Here is a 25,180-nt window from a genome sequence, read left to right on the forward strand (position 1 = left end):
ACAGGCCGATTGAGTTTGTCCATTGAAGAATACAGTTTCTGTTGCGTGTGTGTTCAGGTAATTATTCCCACTCCTTGCTCCTTCAGGTCTAAGAATAGTAATGACTTCTTTGGCCCCAGCGGCCTTACCATACTCAGGACACTTGACCATCATTCGTGAATTTATCTCAATCTTGTGTGCCTTTGTAAATAGTCCCTTTATTAAATTCTCCTCAGTTATTCTATTTGGGTATAGTTTACATCTGTTTCTAGCATGGATGGTGACTATTGTAGGAAGGTACTGCAATAATTCAACTAGGAGTTGATGGTAACAGTGGAAATGGAAAGGAGGGCTGGATTCCTGCTTATGTGTTGAAAGAACCAATAGAATTTGCAGATGGATGAAATCAACTAGGAGTTGATGGTAACAGTGGAAATGGAAAGAAGGGCTGCACTCCTGCTTATGTGTTGAAGAAAGAACCAATAGAATTTACTGATGGACGAAATGTAGTGTGTGAGAAAAAGAGAAGATTCAAAAGTGACTCCAAAGCTGTAGGCTTGAGCAGCTGGAAGGATGGAGTTGCCACTTACTGGGACTGGAAGGACTTCAGGAAGAACAAGCTGGGGAACTTTCGTCATGTTAAATTTGAACTTAACTAGGTATCCAAAGAGCGTTTTCACATAAGCATTTGGATGTACAAGTCTGATGTCAAGAGAGAGGTCTGGGAGTCATCAGCCCAGAGATAGTCTTCAAGGCCATGGAACAGATGAAATCAACCACTGTCTGAGTGGAGAGAGAAAGAAAAGGAATAAGGGCTGTCTTGTGGACTCTTCCATATTTGGAATTCAGGGAGATAAGGAAGAACCAGAAAATTAGACTGAAAAGGGGTGACCAGAAACGAGGTGAGTGTGGTGTCCTGGAAGCCAAATGAAGAAAGTGTTCAGTGGAGAAACTGTGTAAAATGTTGGCTGATAGTCAAATAAAAGAACAACTGAGAATTGACTACTAGAGGTCACTGGTGACATTTATGTGAAGAGTTTCTGTTCTGTGATGGGGACAGAAGTTTGATTGGAGTGTATTTAAGAGAGGATGGGAATAGAAAGAGTAGAGATATGGATTATAAGACATCTCTTCCAAGGAATTTTGCTGAGAAAGGAATTTGAGAAATAGAACAGTACCCAGAGGGAGAAGCAATGTAAGGAGAAGGTTTTTTTTGTTTTTGTTTTAAGATGGAAGAAATAAAAGCCTATTATCTGCTCTAGGAATGACTTTAAAGAGGGGAGGATTTGACAAAATTCATTGAATCACATAATTTAATCATATAGTTAATATTAATACTTTAATTCAATAATTTTAATAATATTAATTAGGTAATATAATATTAATAAATTATATAATTTAAGAAAGAGAAGAAAGTGTAGAGACCTTTTCTCCCCAACAGCTTTGCTTTATTAATCAGAACACAGAGCTTCAGAGTGGTTGACCGACGACTTCTAAAGCCCTGGCAGAGTCCAGTACCTCTCACCCTTATTGTCCACTTTCCAGATGTATATAATGTTAGGATCATAAGATGAGAGATGAGGGGGTCCCAGAATTGCCTTTCCCTGTATTTCTTGACCATTGTTTTTCGGAATTATCTCAGATCTGGATTAATGGAGTTGAAGTTCCTGACTAGCAGCCATTTAGTCTAGGGAGTCTTTTCTGGGCAGGTGCTCACACATGCTGTATGTAAAACTAAATGGCACTCAGTAAATATTTTCTTCCTTTCCTTCTTCATTCCACCTCTGATTATCCTATTCCTTCTCTCCTTTCCTCCAATGGTCCTGCTATGACCTGATAATCTACCATTGGGAATTCATCCTGTTGTCTCCTGTTTGGGTATGAATATTCTTGGTAGATGATCACACTGAACTGTGGTCAAACAGCTCCTCTGTGAAGTGTTTTAAGAGATCCTTTTGGGGTTATAACTAGTAAAGGAATACTTTAATGGGGTACAGAAGGGAAGGAAGAAAGAAGAGACTTCGAGTAAGAGGGACCAAGGACAGGCCCAGGTAGGAATCATATGAAGACCTAGGGCAACAGGGAAGTGGAGGGAATTCTGCGAAGCCAGAAGGAAGGGCCCAAGGTCCAGCCACTCCACTCCAGTCAGCCTCATCTGCACCCAGTCAGCTGAGCCCACCCTGCCCCGTGGCTATTATAAAATAATTTATAACTATTTCTCCTGTGATTTTTCTCCCTCCTTTTCTCAAGTTATTTCATTTTTTCCTCACTGCATTTGTTTTTTGTTTTTTTGTTTTTTTTTTTAACTGAACATAATAAAAGAAAGAAAAGTGTGTTTATTTACAGGAAAGTCCTGAGAAGCAGGAGCAGACGCGGCTGCAGGGAGGTGGTGTGGCAGTGAGGTCGGGCGCCCCAGGGGACGGTCATGATGTGCTGGCTGTAGGGAGCACAGGGGCCAGCCCGTGGGGGTGGTTTCTTGTTCTGGCAGCTTCGGCTGAGGCCCCACGCCGGGTGTCAAGCGAAGACTGAGGAACTCCACCAGGCGTGGGTCCTTGTGGAGCTTTTCCTCCAGGGCCCGGTACTTGAGCGGGGCCAGCTCCTTGTGGCGGTTAAGCTGCTCCAGGATGTGGATTTCAGAGAACTGAAATATGCTTGACCCAAGTGACAGGACTGCATTTGTGGATAAAGGCTCCACTCTCAGTCTCTGAGGAAGGAAAATTGAGGCACTCAGGATTTCAGGGGACTTGGAAATTGGGGTAGCCGCCGCGCCTTTTTGCAAATGGAGATTTTCCAGTCAATCCTCCATTTCATTCCATCTTTGCATGTCTTTTTCTGTTGCATTTCTCCGTTCTTTTTCCCCCTTCCCTAGCCAGGGTTCCACTTGTATGTAGCAGCTTTACGCATTGAATAAATCGAGTCCTCCCTGCTGAGCTGTCAGCAAATGGAACTGACCAACAGAACAGCCTGTGTAAGTGCATCTTGTGCTCGGGCCAGACAGACAAGCACAATTATTTGATTGCAGGAGATTGCCTCTAAATGAGGGTGAAATAGTGGGTCTGAGACTTCTTGGTGAATATTATTAATAATATAGTGTCATGCATTAATAACATAGTGTCATGTGAAACAAAGCTACGCTCAAGGGTCTGTCTGAAGTCCCATTTTAAATCACATTTTCAGGGAGGTAGATGATGGAGGAGAGGAGATGTAATAAAGCAAGGTGTCTTTAGGCTTCTGTTTGGGAGTTTCAATTTGACCTAGGCTGAAGTTAGGAGAGTACATGTTGCCGTCTTATTTGGTGGCAAGAATGAAGCATAGGATTTGTTTCTGGCTAATTGTCATAAAAATCTCATTACTATAGTGCTCTATTGTGAAAAATCAGCTTTACTCTTATCATTAGAGTCCTCGAAGAGAGGCCATTCCAAAAACTCCATGATATATGGAGTGTGATGTCCTTGGTTACTGCATAGTCAACTTCCTCAGCCCACCCACCACAGACAGTCATTCCAGACTCTTCCACTTCTCCCTTCATAAACCTCATTGTCCTGCCAAATAGGATGCATCACCGTCATTCTCCAGATGTGCCTTGAAGTTCGCTGCCCCTGGGCTTTTACTCAAGTCATTCTCTCTATTCCAAGTGCCCTTTCCCAGTCTCATCTCTGTCCATCAGTGAAAGGCCCAGATCAAATGTACCTTCTGTGAAGCTGTCTTTGTTTGTTCTTCTTTGTTCATTGTGAACAGGTGTCTGCAAACGTTGTGTAAAGGAACAGATAGTAAAATTAGGCTTCGTGGGCCACATATAGTCTAGGTAGGTCTTCCACCTCTACTCTGAAGCTGGACCACCCTTAATAAGGCCACTGTGCATCATAAATACAACTGGTATTTAGACATAGAATATTGTTTTCATTTATTAGATATTGTATTCATTGAGCACTTATGTGCAAAGCTCTGAGAAAATATCAATGAACAAGATAGACGGCAACCTCAGCCCTGTGGTGCTTTTGCAGTCTCAGCTGGGAAGCGTGATCTCAATATGAGCTGCCTTCCTGACATATCTCAACTGCACTTTTCTGTTTTTCAGATCACGACTTAATATTTGCTGCTTGGTTGGTTTACCAGGGTGGAAGAAATAATACAAATTATAATACTGGAAGCTGGCATTTAGTATATAGTTTAGGCAGTAATAGATATCCTCTTTAATATGTACAACCATAGGGACATTAAGGAATTTATCCGTAAGGAATCTTTCCATAAGGAATTTAATGAAGCAGTTAACCGTGTTCAGTTATTTTGTTGTCAATCTGGATGGGCTGGTGATCACAGCTGTCACTTAACCAGATTACAGGAGATAAATCAGTCTACTATAGGCAGTATCTCGATCACCCACTAAAGTAAGCAACATCAGTTAGCATAGGCACATAGTGCTTAGTAAGTGGTGGTTTAAAAAGATAACTTAGGCAGTAAGTGAAGGACTAGAGATTTGATTTAAGGTCTGTTTGAGTCCTAAGCCTGATATTTCCGGTGTAATCAAAGTAATGTTGGCTCATGTTGTTTCATTCTGAGCACAGATTTGCATTGATAGGTGCAACGGTAAAGCAAAACATACAAATAAGAAACAAAAATAAGTGCACATACAATTTGTTGAAAGAAATTAAGATATTTATGGCAATCTCTAAAGAAAATATTTAAAGAGGGACTAAGTTCTTAATAGAAGAATTTCCTAAGTTTTTTTTCCATAGTATCTCTTCCTTACTGTCTGCCTTCCACAAAATCCATTGCCAGACAAAGCTCTTAGCTATCCCAGTTCCCCCCAGTGCTGTTTGCTCGGCTCTTTTTCATCTTGCCACCATTCCTCAATCTGTTTTATTCCCTTTTCCAGTTACTGTGTGCCCGTTCAAGGTTTTCCTATTCCTTTATATTCTCTGCCTCCCCACAGTCCTCACTGTGGTAAGTCAAATTATAAGATGGTTCCCAAGATTCCCAGGCGCTGGTGTTCACCTACTCTATGATTTTATCCCTATGGGTGTGGGCTGGACCTGTTAACACAGTGGGCTCATCACCCTGTGATTAGATTAGGTAATATGGCAAAGGTGATTAGATAGTCATTCCTGTGGTTATATTACTTTTTGTAAGAAAATGTCCTAGCAGACCAGAGTGAGATTCTCATGCTTGCTTTGAAGAAGTAAGCTGTTGTGTTTCAAAAGGCCTATGGTTAGGACCTAAAGGTGGCTTATGGGAGCTGAGAACAACCCGTAGGAGCTGACAGCCAGTGAGAAAATGGGGCTTTAGTTCTACACCTGCAAGAACTGAATTCTGCCAACAACTTCACTGAGTTGGGAAGAGGCCCCCAAGCCCCAGATGAGACTGCAGCCCAGGCTGATACCTTGGTTTCAGCATTGTGAGACCCTGAGCAAAGAATTTAGCTACAGTGTTCTTTTCTTATCTTCTTTTGGATTAGTCAAGTGCTTTGTTTTTTTTTCAATTCCATTTCTGGGGCTCCTGGGTGGCTCGGTTGGTTAAGTGTCTGCCTTTGGCTCAGGTCATGGTCTCAGGGTCTTGAAATTGAGCTCCGCATCTAGCTCCCTGCTCAGTGGGGAGTCTGCTTCTTCCTGTTTCTCTCCCTCTGCCTTCTTCCCCCCCCCCCATGCTTGCTCTCTCTCAAATAAATAAATAGATAAATAAAAAGTCTTTAAAACATTTCATTTCTGCTCCTCCATTACTTGTTGGTTACATACTCTTTTACAATTCTTGTGGTGGCTACCCTTGATAGTACAGCATCAGTCTTCAACTTATTAGAATCTAATGTACGTTAATACTTATGCCATTTCTTTTCCCCTTCCTGCCTTTTGTATTGTGGTCATGTATTTTAATTATACATGTATTTTAAATATCGAAAACTTTATTTTTATTTTATACCATTAATATTCACTAAGATTTACCCATATAGTTATCATCTGTATTGTTCTTTATTTTTTTGTTTTTCTTTTCTTCATTTCCATGCGTCTTCCTGTGATCATATTCCTTCCACCTGAAGAAATACTTTTAGTATTTCTTTATTGCAGCCCTGTTGGTGACCTACAGTTTTTGTTTGCTTGGAAATATCTTTATTTTGTTTTATTTATTTAAGGATATATTCACTATGTATGTAATTGTAGATTAATACCTCATTTCTTTTATCACTTTAAATAGACCATTTCATTGTCTCCAGCTCCATTGTATTCTGGTGAGAAGATAGGTTTCAGTATAGTTTTCTACTTGTATCATTTTTGGAGGGATGTGCTTTTAAGTTTTTATCTTTTTTCCAGCAATTTAAATATAATATGCCTAGATATGGGTATTTTTAAAATTTGCATTTCTCGGGGACAGTTTTTCTTCATGAACCTATGGATTTTTGTTTTCAGTTTGAAAAATTCTCTACCATATTTCTTTAGGAATTATTTTTACCCTGTTTAATGTTTTCTCTTATTCTGAAAACTTAGTTAGATGCATGTAAAAACTTGCTGTATCTGCTTTCTTTTACTCTATGAATTTGTTACCTATGACTATCACCCCAAAATTTATAGTTTAAAGCAACAAATATTAGTTATTACACGGTTCCTTTAGATCAGGAATTGTGGAGCAACTGTCATTTTGGCCCAGGCTCTCTCATGAGGTTCCAGTTGAGATGTTGGCCAGAGCTGGAGTCATCTAAAGGTTTATGTGACCAAAGGGAACTCTTTTAAGATGGCTTACTCCTATGGCTCTTGAAAGGAGGTCTCATTTCCTTACCACATGGATGGTATATTTCATAAGGCTGCTTGAGTGTCTTATAATATGACATCTGGCTATCCTGACATTAAGTGAAACAGGAAAGAGAATGCAAGGAAGAGACTGTAATGCCTTCTGTGACCTAATTTTGGAAGTCCTACACTGTTACTTCCACCTTATTCCATTTGTTAGAAGTGAATTATTAAGTCCAGTCCACAATCAAGAGGATAGGAATTAAGCTCTACCTTTTGAGAGGACAAATGCCAAATAATTTTTAAATATATCTTAAAACCACCACACTCTGTAAGAAGGACACTTGTTGTAATGAGCACTGGGTGTTATATGGAAGTGATAAATCACTGAATTCTACCCCTGAAACTAATACTACGTTACATGTTAACTAACTTGAATTTAAATAAATTTAAATAAAATCTTGAAAGAAAAAAAAAACCCTACCCTACCGTACACTCTGAATTCTGTTTTGTCCATTCTTTTCTATTTCTGTGCTTTATTCTTAAAGGATTTTTTTCTGATCTATCTTTCAGTTTACAGATTCTCTCATTAGCTGAGTTTAATATGCTGTTAAACATATCAGTTGAGTTCTTAATTTTGGTTCTTTTTCAATTCTAGAATTTCTATTTGTCTTTTTATAAACTTTCTGGTCACTGGGTATAGTTTCTATCTCATCGACAAAATTTTTAATCTTTTCAGTGAAAAAAAAGCATGGCTATTTTAAGTTCATAGCTGATCAGTTCAAATCTGGAGGTGTTTGTTGTTTATACTTTTTCTTGTTTGTGTTGTCTTGAATTCTCATGTTTGCTTATACTTGATTTTCTGCTGGATATTTCATTTGAAAAATTATTTGTAGAAATTAGTTGGAACTTGAGAGATGTTAATTTCTTCCATAGGAGATTTTTTCCTCTTCTTCCAAGAGTCTACAAACTCCTACCTTTGGGATTACTTTAATCCAACTTATATTTTCTGAACCACTCAGATGACTTGAAGCTGGGGTTTCATTCTGGTTCTCCCAGATCACAGAGTACAGCTCTTTGGGAGTCCTAATATAAAGATGGATGGTTTGCTGGGGCTCCTGTCATTGGGAAGCCTGGAATCAATTTTGTCATCCTTCGGGCTAAAAAGTGTTCTTCAGTATCTTACTCACCTCACCCCAGATTGACAAAAGCCATCAAGGCAAAAGAGGCAATGTTAGGCTAACCTCCCTGAATCTCTGACTTCTCCAATATCTCAGATAAGTTATTCTTAAATTTTGTTAGCTCTCCTGACCCATCCAGGTCAATGTTTTATGTATGTTATCTATTCTTTCCAATTTTCCTTTGTAGGTAGGATGATCTGAATCACTTTGGCCACCATCACTGAAATCCAAAGTCTCTCTGTTCTTTATAGCAATATAAGAAACTAGCAAGATCTGATTATAAACAAATAAAGGCTCTTAATAAAAAATATGAAGAAATTACAAGTTTTTCCTTCATTGCAAAAATATTGCTCATCTTCTGGAAATGGACATAGAAAATCTTCCATACCTTGCGTGAAAGCACAAATGATAGTTATCCCATTTACTTCCAATGAGGAGGAACAGAGTTGAATGGTAGTGAGGGATCTCTGGCATCATGTATACAATTTTCCTTGGGAGCTCTTATAACATAGACTATAAATGGAACGGACAAGCTTATGTGGCATATTGAACTTAGTTGATAGGAGGGAGGAAAGAGATAGAGAGGGAGAGAGGAGGGTAGAGAGAGAAAGAGAGAGAACAAACTAGTTTGCAGTGATATTACTGCAAGCCTAAACAGATTAATATGTAGGCCCGTGGGATAAACTGTCATGGAGTTTAATTGCATAAGGATTGTGGTTGGATGTGACTGGAAATGGGGAGATGGAGAGCGGTGGTACTTTGGATTTGAGGCTGAGCCCTGCGGAGAGGGGAACTTCAGGCCGAAGCTGAAGTTGTTGCTTTAATGATGGGCTTATTGAAATGAGGGCATCAGCAAAGCTGTTCTAATTCCCAGTGACAACTGAGACACAGAATGGCCATGAGAGGGTTTGGCACTGGGAACTCTGTGGGAATCAAGTGCCATTTAAGTAGTTTGGTGCTGTGACAATGAGACATCTAATGAAAGTTCAATAGGCAACTGGAATTATGTTATGGAGTGTGAGTTAGAATTTAGTATGGAAAAATCAAATTTGGCAGTCATTAGCCTAGAGGTGAGATCAGTACTCTCAGAAACAAGGATATTGTTAAAAATAGTGATGCTATATAAACTGTAAAAAATTTTTATTTTAAAGACACAGTTCATTTATGCTTGCATTTCTTTATTCTTGACATATCCCTGAGTTGAGATGATTAGATCATTCAAAGTTGAAGGGTTTTGTAAAAGGAACATAAAGAACAGTGAAACAGTGATGCCATTGAAAGGAGTCTGTCAGTTAGCAGAGTAGGATTAGCTTGTAGATGAGGGCTTAGCGAGGGTTAAAGAAATGCACAGAAAAATGGAATTCAGAACAGAATCATTTATTCTCTATAAACTGGAATGTAGTTTATAATAAATTAACTGCCATAATTAGAAAGATGTAAGGGCTCAGTCTCAGATACCAGAAAGCATTCAGACAGAATTAAGGATAAATTTGCAGTTGAATGATATCTGTGAACTTCTCTTTTTTCCTCAGGTCACCTTTCAGACAGTTGAGAATTCACTACCTGGGGCACTAGGAAGTCTGTTTCCCTCTTTTTCTCCTGTCTTCTTCCCATTCTAGCCCTCCCTTTACCAGGCTCCCGGCTTGTCCTGGATGTTCACATTCTCCACACTGCAGACCTATAGAACAAACAAACCTTTCCTGGTACAGTTAATTTATTATTATGGTAAATTTCTCCTTTCCACTTGTTGTGAGCATGGGGTGGGATGAGAGAGATAAAGGGGAGAGAGAATCCTGTCCTACCCTTCTGGTGAAGATCAGGTGGGACAAAGGTAGGAAGGGGACAGAGTTTCCAGTCCTGTCTTATATGTGAATGGTGAAAATATATACTCTTTGCATGGAAATGCAGTAGTCAAGAAATGGTCATGTATTAGAGAAGGCTTTTAAATGTTTCAAATGCTGTTTTAAGATGATCAGAGTGGAGTCACTGAAGGGGAAGGTGTAGAGATATGCAGAGTCATACTTCCTTTTTAATGTAGGCATTTACAACTATAAATTTCCCTCTAAGTCATGCTTTGACTCAATTCCATGTTTTTATAAGTGGTATTTTTGTTTTTATTAATCTCACAGTATTTTCTCATTTCCTTTCTGATTTCTTTTGACCCATTGGTTGTTTGGGAGTATGTTATTTAATTTCCCTAATTTCCTTCTGTTATTGATTTCTAGTTTCCTTCCATTGTTGTCAGAGAATATACTTTGTATGATTTCAGTTCCTTAAATTAATGAGAAGTGTTCTATGGACTAACATGTGGTCTGTTTTAGAGAATATTCCATGTGTACTTGAGTGGAATATGTGTTTTTCTGTTACAGAATGGAGTATTCTATAGATGCCTGTTCGTTCTGGTTGGTCTATAGAGTTGTTTAAGGCTTCTGTTTCCTTACTGATTTTCTGTCTAGCTGTTCTGTCCATTATTGAGAATGAGGGTATTGGAATTTCCAACTGTTGCTGTTGAATTATCCGTTTCTTTATTTAATACTGTCAGTTTTGCATTTTGGGGCTCTCTTGTTAGATGCTTATGGATTTACAAATGTTATATCCTCTCGGTTGACATTTTTTATTATTATAAAATGTCATTCTCTGTCTCTAATAATAATTTTTGTCTTAAATTCTGTTTTGTTTGATATTAATATTATTACTCCAGCTCTTTTCATTCCTTTTGCATGGTATATCTTTTTCCATTCTCTTTCAACCTATTTGTGTCTTTGAATCTGAAATGTGTCTATTGTATAAAGCATATAACTGGATCATGTTTCTTTGTTTGTTTTGACAATTTCTGCCTTCTAATTGGAGATTTTAATCTCTTTACATTTAATATAAGTACTTTTTTTTTTTTAAAGATTTTATTTATTTATTTGACAGAGAGAGAGACAGCCAGCGAGAGAGGGAACACAAGCAGGGGGAGTGGGAGAGGAAGAAGCAGGCTCATAGCGGAGGAGCCTGCTGTGGGGCTCGATCCCATAACGCCAGGATCACGCCCTGAGCCGAAGGCAGACGCTTAACTGCTGTGCCATCCAGGCGCCCCCACATTTAATATAATTACTAATAAGGTAGGAATTACATGTGCCATTTTGCTGTTTTTAATATATCTTATGTCTTTCTTTTGATCCTCCAATCCTCCATTATTCCTTTTTTGTGTGTTAAATAGAGATTTTCTAGTACAGAAAATATCAGTTGTCAGTTCTTTTACTATGTATCTTAAAGTCATTTTCTTCAGTGGTTGATTTGGGGATTACCATTAACATTTTAATGTTAGTCTGTAAAACAATTCTCATTAATTTAAGGAATTGAAATCATACAAAGTATATTCTCTGATGACAATAGAATGAAAGTAGAAATCAATAACAGAAGGAAATTAGGGAAATTATACAACATGCTCCAAAATAACCAACGGGTCAAAAGAAATCAGAAAGGAAATTAGAAAATACTGTGAGATTAATAAAAACAAAAATACCACTTATAAAATTTAAATAACTTAATAATTGTTATTTGATGATTTTGTAGAAGATTAACAAGTAAAGTTTCTTTGGGCCTGGTTTCTTTTTCCTTCTCTTTCTTTCATTCATTGGTGAAAACTGGAAATGTAGATCTTTGCCACTTCAATTTATTCTATTCAGTAGCTTACTTCTTTTTTAGTCACTTTTGTTAATTTTTTCTTTTATAACAATCAAACATGTCATCTAAATTTTTTAATAGTTTAGAGTTGAGTATAACAGCAGTCTTTAGAGGACTTTTATCTCTGAGGATATATAACAATGTTCCTAAGGGTCTGTAGGCCATGATTTTTTTATGAGAATTCAAGAAGAGCATAGCTTTTATCCACTCCAAATCTTATCATGGTGTATTGTTCCAAAGTGTCAAAGTGTATCAAAGAAGAGACAAGTTTAAAATATTTGGTTCAGCAAAGTCTACTTCAATCAGGGCATATTTTTAAAATTGTTTTCTTTGTTTCTCTGAATTCTTGCTTTTTCATCCAGAGGCAATTTTTCTCTTTCGTGCTGTAGATTTCTTGCAAATATCTGATGATTTTTACCTGCCTATACTTGGTTGGAAATGAAGGAAAATGGAGATTGACTGGGAGCTCAGTGTGAGGGGACCATACAATGTGTTAGAGGACCCTGAATACCTGGAATAAGAAAACATCATTATGTGGTACTGGCACTCACAAAATACTAGCAGACTGAATTTAACAGCATATTAAAAGGATTATACCCCATGGTCATGAAGGATTTATCCCTGAGATGCAAGGATGGTTCAACATACATACATTAATAAGTGTGATACATGTTAAAGGAATGAAGGATAAGAGTCATATGAATATCTCAATAGATGTAGACATAACATTTGATATAATTCAACATCCTTTCATGGTAAAAACTCAAACTGGGCATAGAGGAAATATACCTCAACGTAATAAACAGTTCATGTATGACATGGCCCACAGCATCACCCACACTAATAGCACTGGTTTTCCCCAATGGGTCATTCAGTTTTTTTAGAACAATTTTGGTGATGGAATGGTGGCACTGGTAGTAGAATATAGTCCATCAAAGAATCTCATGAGTCTCCTTATTTTTAGTTGTTATTTTTTACTGTTGAATTTAGGAATTCTTGGTATATGTTGGATAAAAGTCGTATTTCAAATATATGTTTTGCTGATATTTTTTTTAAGTCTTGGGCTTGTCTTGGGGTGCCTGGGTGGCTCAAATTGTTAAGAGTCTGCCTTTGGCTCAGGTTGTGATCCCAGGGTCCTGGGATTGAGCCCCGCATTGGGCTACCTGCTCAGTGGGGGCCTGCTTCTCCCTCTACTGTTCGCCCTGCTTGTGTGCTCTCTCTTCCTGTCAAATAAATAAATAAATCTTTAAAAAAATAAAAAGTCTTGGGCTTGTCTTTTCACTCTTTTAACAGCGTCCTTCACAGAGCAGAAGATTTAAATTTCAACGACATCCAACTTACTGATTTTTTCTTTCATGGATTTTGCTTTGGGTTTTGTATCTAAAAAATCAGTCAAACCCATGGTCACCTACCTTTTTTCCTATATTATATTCTCCTATATTATATTTTATATATCACTTTGTGTTTTACATTTAGGTCTATGAGCTGTTTTGAGTTAATTTTTTTTGAAAGGTGGAAAGTCTGTGTCTAGGTTTCTTTTTTCTTTTCTTTTGCATGTACAATTTTTTTTTGATGTACGGTTATTCTCCCACCATTCCTCAAAAGAATATTCTTTCTTCATTGAATTGCCTTTGCTTTTTTGTTAAAATCAGTTAACTATATAAGTGTGGATATATTTCTGGGCTCTCTAATCTGTTCCATTGATCTACTTGTCTATTCTTTCACCAATAGTGCACTGTCTTAATTACTATAACTTTATTGTGAGTCTTGAAGTTAGGTAGTGTCAGTCCTTTGACTTTGCTCTTCTCTCTCTATTATTCATTATTGTATAAGGCTATTCTTGGTCTTTTGTGTTTCCTTATGAACTTTCAAATCAGTTTGTCAATATCCACGAAATAATTTTCTGTTATTTTGATTATGATTGCATTGGATTTATAGATCAAATTTGGAAGAATTGACAGCTTATCAATATTGAATTTTCCTATTCATGAGCATGAAATATCTACCCAGATATTTCATTTTTTAACTCAATGGTTTCTATTTGTTTCTTTTATATAGTTTTTATTTCTCTACTGACATTTATCATATTTTCATTTGTTACAAACATATTTTCCTTTGTGTCCTTAAGCATAGTTTTATAGCTGCTTTAAAATCATTGTCTGCTAATGTCCGGATCATCCTGAGGCCATACTTTCCTGTCCTTTCTTTTGAGTATAAATCATGTTTTTTTCTGTTTGTTCTTTTTTTTTCATATGTTAAGTGATTATGGATTGCATCCTGGACATTTTGAAAAATACTGGAGACTGGAGACTCTGGATTCCATTATACTTAAAAAAAATTTGTTTAAGGTAATTTTTAATTAAAGACTTTTTTTTTTTTTTTTTTTTTTTTTTACCTTTTGACCCCATTCACCCATTTCTTTCACCCTCTACTTTTTGCCTCTGGCAACCACTAATCTGGTTTTTGTATCTATGATCTTGTTTTTTTTTTTCTTTTTTAAAGATTGCAAATAAAGGTGAGATCATACATTCTTTGTTTTTCCATGTGTCTGACTTATTTCACTTAGCATAAAACCCTCAAGTCTTGAGGTCCACCCATGTTGTCGCAAATGACAAGATTTCATTCCTTGTTATATCTGAAGAATATTCCATGTATATATATACCATAATTTCATTACCCATTCATCTATCATTGGACACTTAGATTGTTTCCATATCTTTCCTGTTGTAAAGGGTGCTACAGTGAGTATGGGGATGCATAAATCTTTTCAAGTTAGTGTTTTCATTGTCTTCCTGTAAATACCCAGAAGTGAAATTGCTGAATCATACTGATAATTCTATTTTTAATTTTATGAGAGACCTCCATACTTTTTTCCGTGGTTGCTGCACCAATTTTCATTCCCACCAAAAGTGCACAAGGGTTCCTTTTTTTCCGACCCAAACTTTTTCTTGTCTTTTTGATATTATCCATTCTAGTAGCCTCACTAGGTGTGAGGTGATATCTCACTCTGGTGAGATTTTTCATTTTCCTGAAGATTTTAAAAAAAATATTGTATTTATTTATTTGACTGAGAGAGAGAGAGAGAGAGAGAGAGCAATCACAAACAGGGGGAGCAGCAGAGGGAGAGGGAAAAGTAGGCTCCCCACCAAGCAGGGTGCCTGACGTGGGGCTCAATCCCAAGACCCTGGGATCATGACCTGAGCCAAAGGCAGACGCTTAACCAACTGAGGTACCCAGGTGCCCCTCATTTTCCTGAAGATTAATGATGTTGAGCATCTTTTCAGTATTTGTTGGCCATTTGTATGTCTTCGGAAAAAGGTCTATTCAGATCTCTCAATTTTTAAATAAGATTATTTGTGTTTTTGCTATTGGATTGTATGACTTCTTTATATATTTTGGATATTAACCCTTTACCAGATCTATGATCTGCAAATGTCTTTTCCCATTCAGTAGATTAACTTTTTATCTTGTTGATTGTTTCCTATGTTGTGCAGAAGCTTTTTAGTTTCATATAGTCCTACTTGATATTTTTGCTTTTGTTTTTATTTTTAGTGTCAGATTCAAAAAATCATTGTCAAAACTTATGTTAAGGAGCTTACCGCCTATGTTTTCTTCTAGAACTTTTATGGTTTCAGGTATTACATTCATATCTTTAATCCGTTTGAGTTAATTTTTATATATGGTATAAGAAAGCCCAGTTTCATTCTTTTGCATGTGCATGTCTAGTTTTCCCAGCACTGTGTATTGAAGAGACTGTCTTTCTTGTAAATATATGTAAGCATTTATTTCTGGGCTCACTATTCTTTTCCATTGATTAATTTGTGTGTTTTTATGCCAATACTATACTGTTTTTAATTATCATAGCTTTGTAATAGAGTTCGAAATCAGGGAATGCGATGTCTTCAGCTTTGTTCTTTTTTTCTCAAGATTGCTTTGGGAATTTGGGGTGTTTTGCGATTCCAGACAAATTTTAAGATTGTTTTTCTATTTCTGTGAAAAATACCATTGGAATTTTGATAAGGATTGCATTGAATCTGTAGAATGCTTTGGGTAGTATGGGTATTTTGACAATATTAATTTTTCCAATCCATGATCACAGAATATTTTTACATTTTTTTGTATCTACTTTAATTTCTTACCTTAATGTCTTGTAGTTTTCAGTATATAAGTCTTTCACCTCCCTGGTTAAATTTATTTCTAGGTATTTTATTCTTTTTAATGCAATTATAGGTGGATTATTTTCTTAGTTTCTCTTTCTGATAGTTTGTTATTAGGGTATAGAGATGCAGCAGATTTTTGTATAATGATTTTGTATCCTCCAACATTAGTTCTAATAAATGAATTATAAAATTCATAAAACATAAAATCCAACATTTTAACCATTTTAAAAGTGTACAGTTTACTAGCATTTAGTATATTCACAATATTGTGTTACTGTCACCACTATCTAGTCCCAGAACATTTTCATCTTCTAAAAGGAGACCTGTGCCAGTTGATTACTCACTTCTCATTCTCTCCTCGCCCACCCCCTGGAAATCACTAATCTGCATTCTTTCTTATGGATTTGCCTACTCTGTATATTTCATGTAAATATACATGTGTCTGGCTCCTTTCACTTAGCAGTATGTTTTTAAGGTTAATGCGTGTTGTTGTATGTTTTGAGTATTTCATTCCTTTTTATGGCTGTATAATATTCCGTCATATAGATATGCTACAGATTTTTTATCCATTCACCAGTTGATGGACATTTGGGTTGTTTCTACCTTTTAGCTATTGTGAATAGTGCTGCTAGAAACATTCATATATAAGTTTTTATTTGAACACCCGTTTTTAATTCTTTTGTATATATAGCTGTGATTGGAATTCTCTGCTTGAATTTTTGAGGAAACACTAAACTGTTTTCCAAAGAAACTGCACAGTTTTATATTCCTACCACCCCTTGGGCATGAGAAAGCTCCAAAGTGTGTGGGGATAGAGAGGGAGTAGAGAAGCCCCCGAGCTGATCCCTCAGTGGGCTTCCAGATAGGTCAAAAACACAACCACTGTTGTTTAAGAACAGGGTTCATATTGCTCACTCTTGTCACTAGCAAGCTGCATCAGGAATCTGGGCCACCATCTTCATGGTTGCCACCTGATCTGGAGGTGGATGGTGGGGAATTTTAAGTGCATAAGATAAATGCCACAGTCCTCTCTTACCAAAATTCAGTAGTTTCTTTCTTTATTAAGTGTTCTCTTGGATGTTTTAAGTCTTTGATTTGATTCCAGAGTTCTGAAAAAGTTGATTCTGACTTTTTTTTGGTAAGCTTGTTGATTGCTTTAATGGGGGGATGAAGGTTTGGAGTTCTCTACTCTGCCATTTTTGGTAATGTCACTTGTTATTTTTTTGAAGATACTGATTTCTTTTGTCAGTTTGGCTGAGCTCAAATGGAAAATTTGGTTTTTCCCTCAAGAGAGCAGTAGCTGAAGTTTCATTTTATTTCCTTTAGACTTATCTAGGCTGATTGTAGTTTGCCCTGTGCAAACATGGTTCAAGAGTTAGCCAGAGATTTGAGCACAGATTATACACAGAACTTGGGACACTCTTTTCTGGCTCTCTTCTTCCTGGGGTGTCCTTTTTTCCCCCCCAGATGTGGTTACCTTGGAGTGTTTCCTTAACATGTCAAACTTGTAAGACTGTGTTTCTATCTAGTTTTTAGTGTCCCAAATGTCATGTACTTGGTCCTTGGTTCTGAGCTTTTAAATAATTTAAGAGGACTATTTACGGTGAAGCTTCAGGCACCATGTAATAGGGGAAGTTATATTAGGGATTTGGTATCTGTATCAGTCTTCTAGATCTGCCATAACAAAATACCCCAGAATGGGCGACTTAACCAACAGAAATTTATTTCTTACTATTCTGAAACCTAAAAGTCTAACACCAGTGTGTGAGCAGGTTTGGTTGATGCCTTTCTTGTTTGGTTGCAGATGGCCACCTTTTTGGTGTATCCTCACATGGCTTTTTCTCTGTACATGCATAGAAGACCCCTGATACTTCTCCCTCTTTTTATAATGACACCTGTTTTACTGGATCAGGGCCTCACTTGTATAACCTCATTTATCCTTAATCACCTCTTTAAAGGTCCTATCTCCAAATGTAGCCACAGTGGCGGTTAGGGCTACAACATATAAATTTGGAGGGACACATTTCAGTCCATAGCAGCATCTTCTTAGTCTCATAACATAACTGAGATAAAGGAGAGCTGTGTTTGTTCCTCTGAGGCAAGCATATAAAATTTAAAAATAAAAAAGTGAAAAATTCAAAATCAGTTTTCCAAAGAAAATATCTGAATTGTGGTGTCACTGGCCACTCCTAGATGGCTGGGCAACAATTGAATACCAGAACATTCCTTTATTTTCCTGCTAGTGAAAACAAAAGCTTCTCTTATAGGAGGAATTATCTGAGTATTTCCAACTAATTACTAGTCCTATATATTAACTTATTATGTTTTTAATTTTAATTCCAGTATAGTTAACATACAGTGTTATATTAATTTCAGGTGTACAGCATAGTGTATCATGTTGGTTGATTTGCAAATATTGAACCACTCTTGCGTCCTGGGAATAAATCCCACTTGATGTGGTGAATGATTTTTTTTAATGTATTGTTGAATTGAGTTTGCTAGTATTTTGTTGAGGATTTTTGCATCTGTGTTCATTAGAGATATTGGTTTGTAATTCTCTTTTTTTTGGTGTCTTTATCAGGTTTTGGTATCAGGATCATGCTGGCCTCATAAAATGAATTTGAAAGTTTTACTTCCTCTTCTATTTTTTGGAATAGTTTGAGAAGATAGGTATTACTCTTCTTTTTTTTCTTTCATTTTTTAAAATTTAAATTAAATTAATTAACATATAGTGTTACATATAATAATACACATTACATATATATTACATATATAATAATTATATATTACACATATAGTACATATATAATATACACATGTATAATATATACATATATAATAATTGCATATATAGTAATACACATAACATATAATAATACACATTATTAGTTTCAGGAGTAGAGTTCAGTGATTCCTCAGTCTTACGTAATACCCAGTGCTCATTACATCACATGCCCTCCTTAATGCCCATCACCAGTTACCCCATCCCACCACCCCCCTCCCCTCTAGCAACCCTCCGTTTGTTTCCTATGATTAAGAGTCTCTTATGGTTTGTCTCCCTCTCTGATTTGGTCTTTGATAGGGATTCCATTGAATGTATAGATTGCTCTAGGTAGCATAGACATTTTAATAATATTTGTTTTTCCAATCCATGAGCATTGAATGTTATTCTGTTTCTTTGTGTCTTCCTCAATTTCTTTCACGAGTGTTCTATAGTTTTCTGAGTACAGTTCCTTTGCCTCTTTGGTTAGGTTTATTCCTAGGTATCTTACGAGTTTTGGTGCAATGGTAAATGGGATCAACTCCTTAATTTCTCTTTCTTGTGTCTCATTGTTAAGTGTATAGAAATGCAACTGATTTCTGTGCATTGATTTTATATCCTGCCATTTTGCTGAATTCCTGTATGAATTCTAGCAATTTTGAAGTGGAGTCTTTTGGGGTTTCCACACAGAGTATCATGTCACCTGTGAAGAGTGACAGTTTGACTTCTTTGTCTATTCGGATGCCTTTTATTTCTTTTTGTTGTCCAATTGCTGAGGCTAGGACTTCTAATACTATGTTGAACAGCAGTGGTGCGAGTGAACATCCCTGTCATGTTCCTGACCTTAGGGGAAAAGTTCTCAGTTCTTCCCCATTGAGAATGGTATTCACTCTGGGCTTTTTGCATATGGCTTTTATGATGTTGGAGTATGTTCCCTCTATCCCTACACTGTGAAGATTTTTAGTCAAGAGCGGATGCTGTACTTTGTCAAATGCTTTTTCTGCATCTATTGAGAGGATCATATGGTTCTTGTCTTTTCTTTTACTAATGTAGTGTATCACATTGATTGATTTGCGAATGTTGAACCACCCTTTGCAGCTCAGGAATAAATCCCACTTTGTTGTGGTGAATAATCCTTTTAATGTACTGTTGGGTCCTATTGGCTAGTATCTTGGTGAGACTTTTTGCATCCGTGTTCATCAGGGATATTGGTCTGTAATTCTCCTTTCTGGTAGGGTCTTTATCTGGTTTTGGGATCAAGGTAATGTTGGCCTCATAGAAAGAGTTTGGAAGTTTTCCTTCCATTTCTATTTTTGAAACAGCTTCAGAAGAATAGGTATTAATTCTTCTTTAAATGTTTGGTAGAATTCCCCTAGGAAGCCATCTGGCCTTGGGCTCTTGTTTTTTGGAAGATGTTTGATTGCTGCTTCAATTTCCTTGCTGGTTATGGGTCTGTTCAGGTTTTCTATTTCTTTCTGGTTCAGTTTTGGTAGTTTATACATCTCTAGGAATTCATCTATTTCTTCCAGATTGTCTAATTTGTTGGCATATAGTTGCTCATAATATGTTCTTATAATTGTTTGTGTTTCTTTAATGTTGGTTATGATCTCTCCTCTTTCATTCATGATTTTATTTATTTGTGTCCTTTCTCTTTTCTTTTTCATAAATCTGGCCAGGGGTTTATCGATCTTATTAATTCTTTCAAAGAACCAGCTCCAAGTTTCATTGATCTAGTCTACTGTTCTTTTGGTTTCTATTTCATTGATTTCTGTTCTAATCTTTATTAAATTATTAATTCTTTATTAATTCTCTTAGGACCACCTTTGCTGCATCCCAAAGGTTTCGAATAGTTGTGTTTTCATTTTCATTTGTTTCCATGAATTTTTAAAATTCTTCTTTAATTTCCTGGTTGACCCATTCATTCTTTAGTGGGATGCTGTTTAACCTCCATGTATTTGAGTTCTTTCCAAATTTCCTCTTGTGATTGAGTTCCGGTTTCAGAGCATTGTCATCTGAAAAATATGCAGGTGCCCCAGGTGGAACTGCACTGCCCTTGGGGGTGGGGGTGGTGTAGGCTAAATAAGTGGGTCTAAAGCATGAGAATGAAACGGCAGCCTCCCAATCTCCAGCCCCAGAGCCGAAAGCTTGCATCCCCCCCCCCCCCCCCCCCCCCCCCCGCTCCTCAATGTGCCCTCAGGGAAAAGTAGTCCTTTCACTCCTGTCTCCCTGGTCTCCATCTGCACTCTGTACTCACTCAGCCTGTGATGGAGCGTTTCTATCTTAAGCATGTAACCCCGCTTCAAGTCTCCAAACCCTGCAGATTCCTGCAGCCTATACCCATGCCACTCCTCCTGGGGAAGGGAGTGGGGTCTCAACGTGGTTCTACCACTTGCTCGGCCCCTGCTTGGAGAGCAGTTCGTGGTTTATAGCAACACCAAACTGAAAGCCCACTCCTGGGCTTGCTGACTGCAACTGCTTCCCTGCTCTGATCCCTAGGAACTTTGCCGCACTCAGGCACCCCCATTCTTTCTGTGACCCCAGGTATCCTGAGACCACACTATCCCACCTAGGATTCTGCCCCGCTTCACCACGTGAGCATCTTTCAGGCAGGGACATCCCTCACCAGAGCAGACTTCTAAAAGTTCTGATTTTGCACTCGGCTGCTGTATCACTTTCTGGTAGCCAGTTTATGGAGGCTTCCTCCCCCGACAGTTTATTTTCCAATATATCGTCTTGGATTCACTTCTCTGCACCTCCTACCTTGCAGAAAGTGGTCACTTATCTATTTGTAGAATTGCAGCATTTCTTTTCTTAGATCTCTGGTTAAGTTCACAGGTGTTTAGAATGATTTGATAGCTATCCAGCTGAATTCCTGGGACCAGACAAAACTAAGGTCTCCTACTCCTCTGCCATCTTGGAAAATCTCTGGTATTACTCTTCTTTAAATGTTTGGTAGTTGGGGCACATGGGTGGCTCAGTCGTTAAATGTCTGCCTTCAGCTCAGGTCATGATCCCAGGGTGCTGGGATTGAGCCCTGCATCGGGCTCCCTGCTCAGTGGGAAACCTGCTTCTCCCTCTCCCACTCTCCCTGCTTGTGTTCCCTTTCTCTCTCTCTCTGTCAAATAAATAAATACAATCTTTAAAAGAAATAAATGTTTGGTAGAATTTGCTTGTGAAGCCAGCCATGTGGTCCTGGACTTTTGTTTTTTGAGGGTTTTTTGATTACTGATTCAGTTTTATTTCTGGTAGTCAGTCCGCTTAAATTTTCCATTTCTTTCTGCTTCAGTTTTGGTGGGTATATGTTTATGGGAAATTATCCATTTCTTCCAGGTTGTCCAATTTGTTGGCATATAATTTTTCATAATATTCTCTTACAATCTTTTGTATTTCTGTGATGTTGGTTGTTATTACTCCTCTTTCAATTCTGATTTTATTTGAGTCCTCTCTCTCTTTCTCTCTCTCTCTTTGTGAGTATTGCTAGAGGTTTACAAATTTTGTTGATCTTTCCAAAGAACCAGCTCCTGGTTTCATTGATCTGTTCTGTTGTTTTTCTTTTATTTTGTTTTTATTTTTTTTTAGTCTCTACATTATTTATTTCTGTTCTAATCTTTATTATTTCCTTCCTTCTCCTGGGTTTTGGGTTTGTTTGTTCTTCTTTTTCTAGCTCCTTTAGGTCTAAAGGCAGGTTGTTTATTTGAAAATTTTCTTGCTTGTTGAGATAGGCCTGTATTGCTATAAACATTCCTCTTAGAACCACTTTTGCTGCATCCCAAAGATTTTGGACTGTTTTGTTTCATTTTCATTTGCTTCCATTAATTTAATTTTTGATTTCTTCTTTGATTTCTTGGTTGACCCATTCTTGTTTAGTAGCATGTTATTTAGCCTCTAAGTATTTATGCTCTTTCCAGATTGTTTCTTGTGGTTGACTTCTAGTTTCACAGCTTTGTGGTTGGAAAGAATGCATGGTAAGACTTTGGTCTTTTTGAATTTGTTGAGACTTGTTTTGTGGTAATATGTGATTTATTCTGGAGAGTGTTGCATGTACACTTGAAAAGAATGTGTATTCTGCTGTTTTAGGATGGAATTTTCTAAATATATCTGTTAAATCCATCTGGTCCACTGTGTCATCCAAAGCCCCTGTTACCTTGTTGATTTTCTGTTTGGATGATCTGTCCATTGATGTAAGTGCAGTGTTAAAGTCCCTACTATTACTAAGTACTATTGATTAGTTCCTTTATGTTCCTTATGTTCCTTTATGTTTGTTATTAACTGTTTTATGTATTTGGATGCTCCCATGTTTGGTGCATAAATATTTACAATTGTTATATATTCTTATTAGATATTTCCCTTTATTATTAGTGGTAGTATTTGTAAAATATTTTAAAGTACATCCAGCATGGGGCTGGAACCCACAACCCTGAAATCAAGAGTTGCATGCTCCAACAACTGAGCCAGCCAAGTGCCCTGTCCCATTTGTTATTATATAGTGTCCTTTTTTGTCTCCTGTTACAATCTTTGTTTTAATATACCAATATAAGTATTGCTATGCTGGCTTTCTTTTGACATCCATTTGCATGATAAGAAAGTCTCCATCCCCTCAGTTTTAATCTGCAGGTGTCTTTAGTTCTGAAATGAATCCCTTTCAGCACTTTGAATATATCATTTCACTCCTTTCTGGCCTGTAAAGTTTCTGCTGAAAAATCTGTGGATAGCCTTATGGGGGTTTTCCTTGTATGGACACAATTTCCTTGACAAATGGACACAATGGTCTTCTTTTCTTTTCTTTTGCTGTTTTAAAATATTTTTCTTTGTCACTTTTTTTTAAAACCATTTTAATTACTATGTGTCTTGGTGTGGACCTCCTTGGGTTGATTTTTTTGTGGTAATCATTGTGCCTCCTGGATCTGAATATCTGTTTCCTTCCCCAAGTTAGGGAAGTTTGCAGCTATTATTGCTTCAAATAAATTTTCTGCCCCCTTTGCTCTCTCTTCTTCTGGAATCCCTATAATGTGAATACTGTTATGCTTGGTGGAGTCATGGAGTTCCCTAAGTCTGTTCTCATTTTGCAAATTTTTTTCCCTCATTTGTTAAGCTTGATTACTTTCCATTACTCTGTCTTCCAGGTCATTAATTGGTTCTTCTGCTTCATCTGGCCTACTATTTATTCTATCTAGTGTATTTTAAAATTCATTTATTGTGTTCCTCATCTTTGGTAACTTTTTTATTTCTTTGTTAATGGTCTCATTGATGTCATCCACTCTTTTCTCAAGTCCAGTGAGTATATTTATGACCATTACTTTAAATTCTCTATTAGGCATATTACTCAATCCATTTTGCCTAGGTCTCTTGCTGTGGTTTTGTCCTATTCTTTCATGTGGGACATATTCCTGTGTCTCTTCATTTTGTCTAACTCTCTGTGTCTATTTCTGTTAGGAAAGTCAGTTACATCTCCTGCTCTTGAAGGCAATGGCTTTATGAAGAAGAGGCCCTGTAGTGTCCTGCAGTGCAGTGTCTCCTGTTCCCTAGGACCTGGCACCTCAGGTGCCTGCCTCCTATATGTGTGCTGCGTGTGTCTTACTGTTGAATCCTGGCTGCTTTTTCCTTCAATCCAGGTGTCTGCAAGGCTCTCTTTGCCTTTTATAGCCATGGTTGGTCCCCAGCTATGTGGGGCATATTTTAACAAATTCTGGTCTACTTATGAAATGAGCAGCTTCCTCTGTAACCAATGCCCCGGGTTGGGAGACGCCATGTTGGTGGGGTTTGTGGCAGTCTTCTGGGCAAGGGGACCTGCAGCACCAGGATTGAGGCAAGCATGACTGAAATGGGCAGATCCACTGAAGCATGTGGGGGCAGGGTTGATATAACCAAGTTAGGGAGAGAGTCTTGGTGTGGTGCTGGTCCCTGCAGATGGTTGCATGTTTATGTTGTGGGGTAGGGAAGGGAAATTGCACCAGCCATCTTCTTTGTTCCTGGAAAGGTCTCCCTGGGATCTCTGCATCTTGGTCCATGCTCCGAAATGAGTTTATACCTCCCTCCCATGTGCCCCAGGCATTTTTTCAAACTGGGGCTTCTATGCTGTAACTCTGCTATGTCTTTATGGGTGTGAACTCAGCTCCTAATGCTGTCTGGGCTCTCCCAGTGTTGAGCCCACTGATTTTTAAAATTCCAGGCTTTAAGTTCTGCTGTTTTTTTTTTTTTTAAGATTTTATTTATTTGACAGAGAGAGAGAGAGAGCAAGCACAAACAGGGGAAGTGGGAGAGGGGGAAGCAGGCTTCCTGCTGAGCAGGAAACCTGATGCGGGGCATGATCCCAGGATCCAGGGATCATGACCTGAGCTGAAGGCAACTGCTTAACTGAATGAGCCACCCAGGTGCCCCTAAATTCTGCTGGTTTTAAGAGCTCATGAAATTTTGCCCCTCTTGCTTTTAAAGCCAAATGCTATGGGGATTTGTCTTCTCCATGTGGGCTCCCTGGTATGATAGTTTATTTCTCACCCTTCTCTGCTTCCTCTTGACCCTGGATGACCACAGTCCATTTTGCTCCTAAACCACATCTCCACCCTTCCTATCTTCTTAGATGTACCCTCTTCTCTACCTTTAATTGTGGACTTTTCCCCTGCCAGTCTTCAGGTTGTTTTGTGGGTTATTTACAGTGACGTGAGTGTTATTTAGTTGTATTCATGGACCAAAGCAAACTTAGTGTACTATTCT

General features: G+C 37.6%; 1 long non-coding RNA gene across 6 annotated transcripts in view; it reads left to right on the plus strand.

The window, feature by feature from the left end:
* Positions 1-25,180, plus strand: part of LOC123786471 (uncharacterized) — a 697,240-nt gene that overhangs the window by 10,198 nt on the left and 661,862 nt on the right. The gene's annotated exons all lie outside the window — the stretch shown is intronic.

This window comes from Ursus americanus, chromosome 4 (genome assembly GCF_024610735.1).
Source record: "Ursus americanus isolate L20-20 chromosome 4, mUrsAme1.1.p, whole genome shotgun sequence".
NCBI lineage: Eukaryota > Metazoa > Chordata > Mammalia > Carnivora > Ursidae > Ursus > Ursus americanus.